The 12,420-nt window shown below is 44.9% G+C and overlaps 1 protein-coding gene across 2 annotated transcripts in view; it reads left to right on the top strand.

Moving 5' to 3' along the window:
* CFAP61 (cilia and flagella associated protein 61) overlaps positions 1–12,420 on the top strand; it is a 2,048,453-nt gene that overhangs the window by 1,535,342 nt on the left and 500,691 nt on the right. The window lies entirely within an intron of this gene.

Raw genomic sequence — 12,420 nt, 5'->3', positions numbered from 1 at the left:
AAATATATGTATCCTTTTCAGCTGATTACATCATCTTCTCATCAGAGTTCATGCTCATTTGATTTGCGCTTTTTCCTGCAGTGGAACGTTTGCATGTGTGCATTCCTATTTTATGTGTAGAAGGAGGTCGGAGGGAAATAGTTGGAAGTGAGAGTTAACACTTATCTCTGGGTTTGGTGCCCCACCCAAACAGATATGTTTAAATAAACTATTGCACAGTGATACAGCATATGTATCCAAATATAGTTTGTGAAGTAGTGTGGTAACTCTCACCTTGCAGTTGCCCTGATCTTCCTTACTTTTCCCCTTTACATGGCTCATTCTGCATTTTGTATCCTTCTCGTACTTTGCTGGACATCTCTGTCATTTTGATTACTATCTTTTTGTGTGTGACTTGGCTTTGGCCTGTGCTCTTATTTTGCCAATGTCCTTTTCCATCCCTCCCTACATTGTGTAATAAAGCCCTTCCCTTCACACCTATATGTGGCAGCTCTCATTTCCATACCTCTGAAGTGTGGCAGGTCTGCTTTCTATAGACAGCTTTGAGTGGCTGTCAACCGTTCCATCATTTCCTGGGCCTAGTTTTTCTTATTGGGTGTAACGTACCCTGACTCCCAGTGCACCTGATTATGTGGCTGTTATTAACTACACCACCTTCTTCACGTAGCAAGTCCCTGACTCATACTCAGATTGTGTGACTTACCTTGCCTGCACTACTCTCACAATTCTGCTGTCCAATTTCTATGGCATTATGTGGCTGTTCCTGTCCAGACTCCTCTGTGTGTGGTTAGCCTCCTTTTGAAATTCTGCTCTCGTAGTTCATTAACCTATCTAGGTTGACCAAATGCCCAAAGCTACAACTCCACCTGCTTGTTTTTCTTCCTTTTAAAGTCTACGTATGGATTATTGTCTAAAGGACTCAATCAAACCTTTCCCCTTTCAAGATGAATGGAAACATACTGCATTGTCATATTTCTCTTTTTTTCTTCCTGCTTGACACTCTTAAGTGCTCCAAGGCAGCCCACGTTGGTGCGAGTGCTTCATGAAAGAATAAGGATGTGACTTCAACAGAGAAGTCACAGGCGTCCCTCATTCTGTGATATTATGTGTAATATACTTATTGTACCCGTCTCATATTCTGTGAATTTCCCTCTTTGTCTCTGTGTTCCCTGTGCTACTTCTCACTGATCCCAAACTCCCCATGAGTGCTTACAATGAACGCTCATGTACATTTCTACCTTCACAGATGTTAACACATACAAATTCCTCTCTGTGAAGTGGCTTGTAAATGTGTCTGGATGCCCACAGTGCAAAACAGACACAGTGGAAGAAAGGGGAAACAGCAAAGAGCACAGCAAGTAAATAGATGGACAGATGCTTTAAAAAGCAGAGAAGCATTAACATCCTGTTGGGGACTGATACACTATAGTCATGAGGGTACAGGGATCCATTGAGGGGCATATAAGCATCAGTACTGTGTAGAGGAAGATACAGAGAAAACAAAATAATAGCAACTTGTTATGTAGTAATGAAAATTGACTCACCAATGCTTAAGAGCTCAACAGTAAGTATCAAAACAGGGTATTCTGGGAAAGGGATAGCTAATGTATACTACTACTGGTAAAGAATACCATTAATTTCAGATTAAAAAGAAGCAGTGACAAGATTATGGATAATCCTTTGCATAACTATTGAAAGCAGAACCAATCTGGCATGGTTACAGAAGTACAAAAAAGTGCCCCCCCCCCCCCCCACAGTAAAGTCTGAAGAACAGATTACAAAATGTACAACCTCACTAAGGATTTCTGGTCTTCTGAGGTTTTCTTACATATTTTAAACAATCAATTTAAACTGCTCTGATTATTGTCTGATCTTTCTTCATTTCACCCAAACGTCTATTCTAGAGATCTAACCATAAGAAAATTTGAGGCCGGGATTATGGTCTTTTAGAGAGAATCTCTGTTTCTTGATCTCTGCTTCTTTGGATCCACTACCTGCCTCTAATGACATTACTGTTCTCTTTGAAGATAAAATTGATGATCTCTCTTCACCCCCTATCCAGGAGAACTCTGAATCATCGCAAAAACTCAAAGTGGCTCTCATCTAGTCTCGCCCTCAAAAGTGCTCAATTAGGAGACCTGTAAGACTGGGAACAATAACTAAAACATCTCCCTCATTCACCAAGCTTAAACATAAAACATAAAAGGAAAAGCTACAAAGCCTCCATTCTCTCCTGTTTGAAATCATTAAATCTCAAGCTCCCTCTCTGGCCCTTATTATTCTATAAGTAAAATGTTTCCATTGTACTTTTCCAATAAAAGTAAGAGATAGACAGGAATTGATTGTCTCTAATAAAAAATATTTTAGCAGTGTAGAACTATCAAATACCCTTACTTCTACATACTCATCTCATTTTTACACCAAGCCTATCTTTTACTTTTACTTTATTACTTTTATCTCTGCTGACTCAGATTCAAAACCCTCTTCAAACTCTGGTGATATGATTCCTTCTGCTATTGCAATACTCGTTGCTGAAGTCTTTCTCTTTCTATGACTACCATTGACCTATTCCTCTCTTAAAAATTGTGTTGCAGCAATCTGGCTTAAAGTTTCACACATAAATCCCCTCCTTTAAAAACCTAATGTCAACCCCAGCAATGTTAAAAACGACTTCCAAATCTGTAGTCTCCCCCTTCTTGCTATGATTATTGAGAAATGTTTTGCCTCCCAACTAAATAATAATTTTCAGGAAATTACTTATTGTACTTCTTTCAATCAGGTTTTTGAGCCAATCACAGGAATTTATCTGCCAGACTAATGACGATTGATGATATCGTCTGCACCATAGATAAAGACTACCCCTGTCTTCTCAACTTACTAGAACTAAATGCTGCTTTCAACACCATAGACAATCCTATTCTCCTTATCCCTTATAAAAACAGGTTAGATGGGGTAGGGATAGTCATGACATGTTTTCAATCCTCTCTCTGAGAGTGCTCCCAACTTCAGAAAATTGCTAATACCTTCTCTGATCACACCCTAATTTCTTGTGATGTTCCTCACTGGCTCTCCGAGCTCCCCTCCTGTTCAAACGTTATTTTGAACTATTTGGTGAACTTCTTAAAGAAATTGATATCTTATTTCATCAATTTGTCAGTAACACTTAAATTTATCCCAAATTGGAGCCTCCGATTCAATCTCCACTTTTGTGAATGCCTGCTCTTTTTGCCAGGTAAAAGGCAATAAAAAAGAAGTTCATACCTGTCTATTCTGATCCTAAATTTCTGAGGGTTCTCCAGCACACCAGACTCTCTTTGGTTGCTGGTGGTGGGGAAAAACATATTGCATCTGGCTCCACTTCTTTCAATTCAGTGCAAGAGGAAAGCAGGAACGTGGTTCTTTTGGGCAGGAAGGTCTTTCAAAAAACTGTTGGCATCATCAGTGCTGCAGGTTCATCTACCCTTTTAGCTGCTAGAGCACATCCTGTGCAATTCCATTAATTATGTCTTAGAGGTTTTAACGAGAAAAAATGGGACAATTTCCAGAAAATAATGAAAAAAGGCATTATATTATGTCAATGTTATGTTAAACATGCGCGTAGCTGTTCCAGCAATGGGGCGTCCTAGCACTAGTCCTAAAAGAGCGCACTACTAAAAGTGACCTATCACAAAGTGCCGCAGGAAGCAGCTAAGAAGAGAATAACCAGGTCTTCAGGGTTGTTCTGAACGTCTAGTGGTTCTGCACACTCCTGATGGACAGAGGGAGTGCATTCCAAAGGGCTGGGGCCTTAGCACGGAAAAAAAGGCTTCCCGCTGTGACTCTCCTAACACGTGGAACAGAGGCCGTATTGCGATATGCTGAACACAATGCCCGAGATGGCTTGTACGGGAACACTAGATTGGACAGGATGCGGTGCCCTTGGGAAACAAAGATCTTAAGGGTGGTGCAGAAGGTTTTAAACTGCACACGCGTCTCGACAGGGAGCCAATGCAATTTGCGAATAAGACCAGAGACAGGCAGCGGCCGGTGCAGGTAAGTGTGGAGGGGCGGAAGGGGCAGGGGGAGCCGACAGACGGCGGAATAGTGAAAAATAAATAAATAAATCCTATCCTGTCGACTTCCATGCTCTCCCGCCCCACCATGCTTACCTACACCTGTCACTGCAGTGAGAACAGCATCCAGGCCACTGCATTTTGAGCCAGCTTATTTCTTCAGCTAATCTGCTTTGAATGGCCTGTGATAAAGCAGGATTTGCAACTGCTTATATTTGTCATGGTCTGTGTGTCTGTCCACCTCTATTTGCTTTGGAGGCCGACGTCCTTAACACTTCAAGCACAGCAGAAGAGGCTTTAATTGCCTTCTAGTGATTATACCCTGTTTGGATTCTAACCAGATGAGGTGATTGCGAAGATGAAGACAAAGGCATAGGCTTTAAAATCCTTGAGTCTGGAAAACAGAGAAGAATTCCTAGAAATGCAATCTAAAGGGTTTTGTAAAGGCAAGCGGCGTACTTGCATCCCATACTGGAAGAGGCACCTCAAAGAACAACTGCAGCAACAGCAGAAGTCCTTTCACATCCAAAACTTATTATGATGCAGAGGGGCTGACCGACAACCACTGGCTGTTGCATGAAGGGTCCCTGTAAAGCAATACCTCCATTTGCTGTTCCCACCAACTTGCATCTCAGTAGGAGTTGGTCTAACAGCAGTCTCTAGTGCTTCATCTGAAAACGTCAGACAAGCACAAAGGGCGAACGTCCCCAAACCATAAATAGGAACTTCTACTGGAGGTAGCAGATCCAATTCTTACAGATTGGAGCACCCTTACATAGACCTGTTTTAGCTTCCCTGGTTATCTGCAAATGTCACTTATACTGTGCAGTAAAATTTCCTAGGATGAAATGATCTTTGGAAATGAAATGATCATTCAGTGCTTATTAAAACTTGTAGATGATGATGAATAAATTTGTAAAGCGCAAACTTTTACACTGAAAAGGATATCCTGGTGCTATTAAACTGAGAAGGCAGCGTACCATAGACTCAAAATTGTAGAAATAGCCATGTTTTATTCCTTTGTGAAATTTCAAAAGGTTGTTTTCCCTTCTAAAGTGAAGCAGGAGGACATTCTATAGTCCAGGGGGCAAAAACAAGAAAGCTCGTCCACCTTTCCCCATCTGCTTTATTCGGGGAAGCATAAAGGGGGAGGCATTTGCAGATCGAAGTGAGCGGTTGGGCTAATAGATCCTACGTTTTTTGGTTATAGCTTCTGGGCCCAGCTTATATCATGCTTTGTAGGCCATGCAGATAACTTTAAACTGAATTATTTTATCGACTTGTAACTAGTCTTTCAGAATGGGAGAGACTAGCCTTTTTTGGTACTAAACACATAATCCCAATACTTTATTAATCTGCGTCTCCAAATTCAGGTTATTGTCTATTGTGACTCCCAGTTATTGGCATGCCCTACCGGACTGGCCAGGTCACTAGGCCACCAGTTTAGTTTTGAAAATTGATTGTTGGCCTAAGCATAACAGTTCAGTCTTATCCTCATTCAGTTTTACAGCATTTGTACTACTCAAGTTCATCACTGCTGACAAACAGTTGTGCAGATTTGACACGTTTTCTACTTCAACTACAATTTCGGTGTCATCTACAAAAGAAAGAGCCAAAAGCTTTTGATAAGAGCTGTTAGATGGAAAATATATAAGTTAAACAGGGTGAGACTAAGGCTAGATTCTGGGGGGGCACCCCAAGGCTTTAGTTTTTCTCAGAAGCACAAGATGCCATTCTTATTATTAGGATCATTGACCCGAAAAGGATAAAAACCAATTCAGAGCTTTTTCCGTGCACTCCTGTAGTCTTTAATCTCAGAAATGGGACATTATGGCATACTGTGTCAAACGCTGCACTAAGATCCAGCAGGATCAGTGCTGCTCTGCCTCCCACATCCAACATCATCCTTATGTTGTCTACAACTGATAACAATGCAGTTTCTGTGGAATGCATAGATCTGAAACCTACTTGTGTTTTATTGAGTATATATTATTATTTTTTTATAACAAACTTTATCGACTTTGAAATATACCAGAATTTTCATGACATTCCTGGCAACAGCATAAAGGAAAGTATAGAAGAGCCGGACATAAGGCTGTCCCAAAGTGTACATTGTTCACAGTATCTACAGAATTCCAATGATAAAGCACAGAGGTCAGCAAATCCGGTTATTATCACAGTATATATGTAGCAAGTAACATAGTTGTACTGGCAAAGTAACAGATTGAACATAGCGATTACAAACAGTGTCCCCCCACCCTAACCCCAACTTGTCTTCTGTTTATAGTCTCTTGATGTGGAATTGTCACTCGTAGGCCCCAAAAGGGGGGAAGGGACCAGCACTATACAAGATCGCCTCTGGTCGTCTCTGATCGGATTTGGATGTAGTTGCCCTAATATATACAGTGGATCAGGGGGAGGGTCTGGGGGAGGGATAGCTGTATCCAGGCTTCAACCTTCTTGTGCATTCATTATCTAATAATCTCTTTCTGTATAAGATTTAAATGTTTCTAGAAAGCCATCCTACACAGGTGCAATAGGTCGCTTATGTAGCCCCCAATACTCCTGTCTGCGCAGTGCTTATCCCTCTGTAGTACCCCACTGCAAGTCCTCCTCGTGCCAGCTGTCGGCAAGGGGGGGCCTTAGGGGCCCTCCAGCATCTGGCTAGTTGATGCTTTTCCAACAAGAGTGCTAGGTGAGTCTACAAAGTGTGACGGGGTTTGAAGGTTTTTGGGCGTGGAAACATACCTACCAGGCAGTCTTCTGCAGTATTCCAGTGAGGGACCCCACTAGGTCCGGCAGGGTTGTGTGAACGGCTGGCGAGTATCGTAGGGAGGAGAACTTCCAGAGCATATTTAGTAGGGTTGCGGAGTCTTAATGACAGTAGGGCAGAGTGGAGAAACCACTGGGTACAGCCTGTGTCATTTATGGGGGTAAGGTACGCTCTGTGAAACAGTGAGAACTGGATGTGAATTTGAATCTGGGGTTACATGGAATGAGGCTGGGGTATTCTAAAAGAAAACTCTATTGCTTGTCCTGTAGAGCGTAGCCGAGATCCTCCTCCCACTGAGCGCGTAGGGTTCACCTGTGAAACTTGAAAGTGTGTGCGTAAGCCTTCATATAGCAATTTTACAAGGTGTCTGCCCGTCCCCATTTCGTCGACCGACTAAATGAATGAGTGTGCATCACGCCCGAGCCCGTTGGTGCCTAGTATGTTGGAATATAGTGGAGGATGTTAGCATGGGTCAACAAATAGAGAGCTCGTACAGCATTATGAAGTCTTGATGTGCCATGAGTGATTCATCCATAAACAAATCTCGCAGTGTATGTATTCTGGCTGATTCCAATGCCGTATGTTGGGGGTATAGCGTACATCAACAGCCGTGTATTTGAGGGCCTGTTTACATTACGTAACGCTCGTTAGTCAGTAATAGCAGTAATTTAGAGGGGCGGTGTGATACCGGCAGTAATAAGGCATGTAATTTGCCCATTCAAAGCATTTGTGGTGTGTAACTGATCTCTGTTAAGTGAAACCCATCCAGAAAGTAAGATAAACAACGCAATTGGCTGGCATAACAGTAGGCCCGAAATTTCGGAGTGCCCATTCTACCCTCTGAAGGTGGGAGCTGTAATTCAGAGAGGCCACCTCTGCGTCTTCCTGCCCCCAACACAAAGGTAATAAGTAAAGAGTTAAGCAATTTAAACTATCTAATAAGCACCACCACTGGAAGGGTGACAAGGAAGTACAGCAAGCGTGGCAGCATTACCATTTTCGAGAGCCTCACACTGCTCGCTACTGAGAGTGGCAGAGTAGTCCAAAGTGATGTAATGGCTCTATGTAAGTTTCCAACTAATAGCTCAGTCGTGGTCCTGTAGACTTGTATACCAAGATAACAAAAGGTGAGCGGGGCAACAGAGATCGTATGTGTGCCCATCTCTACTGTGTCCCCTTGGCACATTCCCGGAAATAGAAAGCGTGAGATTTAGTATGGTTAACACGGAGGCCAGAGTGATTACAGAATTTATCGAGCAATGAGGCCAGGGGTGTAGGATCACTGATCAAATCACACACATATATGTTCAAATCATCTGCATATATAGAGACTGCATGAGACTGGAGACCCTGTGATATGCACCAATTAGTCGCTGCTTGCCTGATGCCCTGTGCCAGTGGTTCAATTGCCAGCACAAAAAGAAGTGGGAATAAAGGTCATCCCTGCCTCGTGCCTCGATGCATTGCATAAGGAGTGAATATGTGTGTGCTCGTGCGCACCCATGCAGTAGGATCTGGGTAAAGGAGTCAGACCCAGCTAATATAGACTTGGGATATCCCAAACTTAAATACAACAGCAAACATGTAATCCCATCCCACAGTATCAAACACCTGCTGGAGGTCTAGGGAGAGTTGAGACCTCCCCACCTCCATGACCTGGTACAGGTAACTGGATATTCTACAGGTGATATTGCAGGGAAAAAAACATTTTGGTCTGTATGTAGTAAGTCTGGTAATATGGGAAGAAGCCGCCTTGCCAGCACTTTGCTGAGTATCTTATATTCTTTTGTCTGTAAAGATAAGGGCCTGCATGAGGACGTATCTGCAGGATCACAACCAAGTTTGAGCGGGAAAGTGACCAGGGCCTGGCGAGTTGTGGGCAGTAGAGATCTGTTTGCGAGTGATGTTTTATATAGTGTTTCTAGATGCGGCAACAGATGAGATGCAAAAGTGGCATAACATCCAACCGGTATGCTGTCTAGGTCAGGGGTCTTATTACCAGGGAGTTCAGATATTTCAGCATGGATTTCATCCTATGTCAGGGGGGCTCGAAGTATCACCTGGTGAGAAAGTGACACCCGGGGCAACTGTAGACAGTCCAATAACGTGGCAATGACGCTGGGGACGGGGAGGGTGGGGACCATAGAGACAAGCATAATAATCTTTGAAGGCAACGTTGCTATCCTTCTGGGTGGTACAGTGGTTGTGCCAGGGGTGTACACCAGAAGGATGGGGTAGGCAACAATTGCGAGCATATCATCTGTGAATGCTATGGGACCATTTACAATGACGGAAGGCCCGCCACCGCCAGCCGTGCGGTGGCGGGCCCTCCGACAATGATTTTCCCCCCGCCAAATTAGGATGGCGGGGGGAATCGACAAAGTACTGTGGCAGGCGCAAAGACCGCCTGCCACAGTTCCACCACAGGCAATCATTCCGATTTCCTGGCAGAGCGGTCAGGATGAGTAAAATGGTGGTGGTGCCTAGCAGGCACCGTTTGCCAAATTACAATGCTGGCTGCAGCCAGCCTTTCCATTGTGGGTAAACCGCCATGGAAAGGCTGGCGGGGATTGAATTCAGGGGCCCATTACGGCCCCCCTTGTGTTGGGGGGGTGGTGGTGCAATGGGAGGGTACATGCATTTCCCTGCACCAAGTGGCAGGCACCACATGGTGCCTGCCACGTAGTGCAGGGAAATTCACAATATGCTGTTTTAGCATTGCGGCGGGTGCTGCAGCCAGCAGCACCCACCACAATGTTAACCTAGCATGATGCGACCGCCACGGTGGCGGTCGCATCATGATACGTGGTGTGGGACCGCCACCTTACAGGTGGGCGGTCCCAGGCACTGCTACAATGGCGGGCGGACTCGAGTCCGCCCGCCATCGTAATCGGCCCCTATGTCTTAAAAGATTTGGGGATGTAGTGTCAATGTGGGAATTGGTGGAGGGGTACAGCCCCAGGACATGACAGTTTCTAGGGGCTTGTGATCAGAAAGTGTTTTACCTAAATTTCAGATTCAGTGACGTCCGCAAACATATGGGCATGGCATAATATACGGTCCAGGCGGAGTGTAATTTATTTGGGGGAGAGTAGTAGGAGTATTCCCTCATTCCTGCATTAAATTTCCTCCATACATGAACCAAGTCCCAGCCTTAGACCCAATTGCGCAGCCCTCGTACCTCCCTAAGTAAGGGAGCACTAGGAAGAAGTGAGGGGCGGGGCGATCCATATAGGTATCCAATACAGCATTAAAGCACCCCACAATCAGCCAATGAAGCAGCTACCAGTCCGCTAATTTTGAAGACTAATGTGCTAGGACTACATATTGGTCAAAATTAGGAACATAAACTCTCCCTAGTATCTGTTGTTTGCCATTGAATCTTCAATTAACAAGAACATAACGTTCGTTGGAAATCCACTTTGGCCTCCACCATTACAAACCGTACCCCGACCCTCAATCACACCGCTTCACCTCGTTCAGAAGCAGAATAAGTGGTGGCAAACAGTTGACATCTCCACTTCATTCGTAGTTTAAGGGAGAGATGGGTCTCCTGTAAACAAACTACTTGGTCTTTGCTTCAGCTGAGCTGAGAGTGGATCCGATGACGTTTGTGCTGAACCCATCCCCTAACATTCCATAACTGATAGAGACATCCAGCTGCAGATTCCTTAACTTTTGAATTCTCCCCAGGTACCAGTCTGGATCAGTAAATTTTTCAGCAGTACTGCTGGGTGCTGGTGAACGGCTTCGTACAATGCCGTAATGACGTGGACACGGTTGTGACATCAGCGGAGTCATATAAGTCTCTTCCAGTGAGCCAATTTCTTCTTTTCCGCACTACAATGCGGATCCGGAGAAGCGGTTCCTTAGGCCGTTTTCTGACCTACCTCGTCAGTTTTTTATCGATTAGAAGTGTGCCTTTACTCATGTCTTCAGGCTTGTGGTTCCTGTACATGACAGATGTCGTTCACAGACCCGCATTCCGTTTGTATGTAGTGTTTGGGAGAACACCACGACTCCAAAGATTTCGGCTCCTGCCAGAAGCAGAAGGCACTCAAGGAACCTCGAATGAAACTCTTGGCTGCATAGCTGAAGCAGTCTTTGGACATTTCACGTTGGCCTTGTTCTTCTGCTTTTCATGTGGAGACCTGTTCACAGGGCTGTTCCAGGAGCCGGAGATGTTCAAGATGGCGATCTCCATCAATGTCTAAAGGAAAGCGTAGGCAGTTGAAGTTGAGGCACCCTTTGACTTTGCTGTGTGGGGACTCACGGTTCCTCCTCTTCGCCGGATGAGGTGTCCAGACACGACACCACCCTGCGCCTCCCCGTCTTTCCAGGAGCCAGGGCGTTGATATGGCCCAAATGAGAGAATACTATAATTCTCTGCATCTTATTTTTGGGCCTACCCCTTCCCCTGGAGCACCGTCGGGCCCCATGGAGGTGACAGGAGCCACTCCGATGGGTTCGCCCTCGGTGTCAGTTGGGCCATCCGAGTCGTTGGGTCGGCATCGTTCGGCATCTGCACCGGTGCACAGCCATTGGGATTTCCACCTTTGGTGTCTGTCTTTGATCTGCCAACTCCGGCATTGACGTCGGTGGCGCAGATCGAAGCCATTTCTCCTCCTCCTCTCGACGTCGAGTCATTGTCTTCTTGGCATTGACTGGTGTCGGGCGCAAAGCTGATAGAGCCAACTGGAGTGAATGTTGTTCGTCCACTACCCTCTCATGTTGGGGCTTCTGAAAGTCATCTGGTAGTAGGTGATACAGAGGAGTCTGAGCTATTACAGCTTACTACTGACACTATTCCACCTCTTGTTGAGGAGAGTTGGCTTTCTGCACTTGGTGAGGCTAGTGTGCTGTAGTCTTCCCCAGCCTACTTTCTCCTCCTAGTCTTGCTACTGAGACTAGTTCCTCTTTTGCAGATATGTTAAGGAGAGTGGCTATGGTTTTAGAATTATCTCTTCCTACGGTGGAGAAGTCCACTGATCCCCTGATTGATGTCCAGACAGGGGTGGAGCCTGTTCTCCCATATAGTGAGGCCCTGTACAACATATTGTTGGGCACTTGGGCTAAGCCTGATACGAGGGTCTCTGCGGATTGTGCTATATTTCACAGGCACTTCCCTGCTCCTCGAGATCCAGCTTGTCTCTTCAGGCTTCCTAACATTTGTAGTTTGGTAGTTCAGACAGCTTCAGCCTCACAGGGTGTGGATTCTCTACCTAATTTTCCATCGGATAGAGACTATAGGAGACAAGATTTCTGTGGCAGGCATACTTTTTCCTCAACTAGTTCTGCTTTGAGGTCCACGTCTTGTGTTCTTAAGCATTTTTCTCATACTTTGTGGGATTCCTTGCAGACTATGCTGCCATCACTTACAGAGGACCTCTGATCTAGTATAGAACGGTTAATTCTGGATGGCCATCCGGCAGCTAAGATTATTAGATGTGGAATAGATACTACTGATTCAGTAGGTCAGGCCATGGCACCCTCTGTGGCACTATATCATTTTGCCTGATTACGTTCCTCAGGATCTTCATAGGCTGTTCAAGCTGCTTTGGTCGATATGCCCATTGATGGCCCTCATCTTTTTGG

Source organism: Triturus cristatus, chromosome 6 (genome assembly GCF_964204655.1).
Source record: "Triturus cristatus chromosome 6, aTriCri1.1, whole genome shotgun sequence".
Taxonomy (NCBI): domain Eukaryota; kingdom Metazoa; phylum Chordata; class Amphibia; order Caudata; family Salamandridae; genus Triturus; species Triturus cristatus.
The sequence above is the reverse complement of the archived record's forward strand: the minus strand, read 5'-3'. Positions and strand labels throughout refer to the sequence as shown.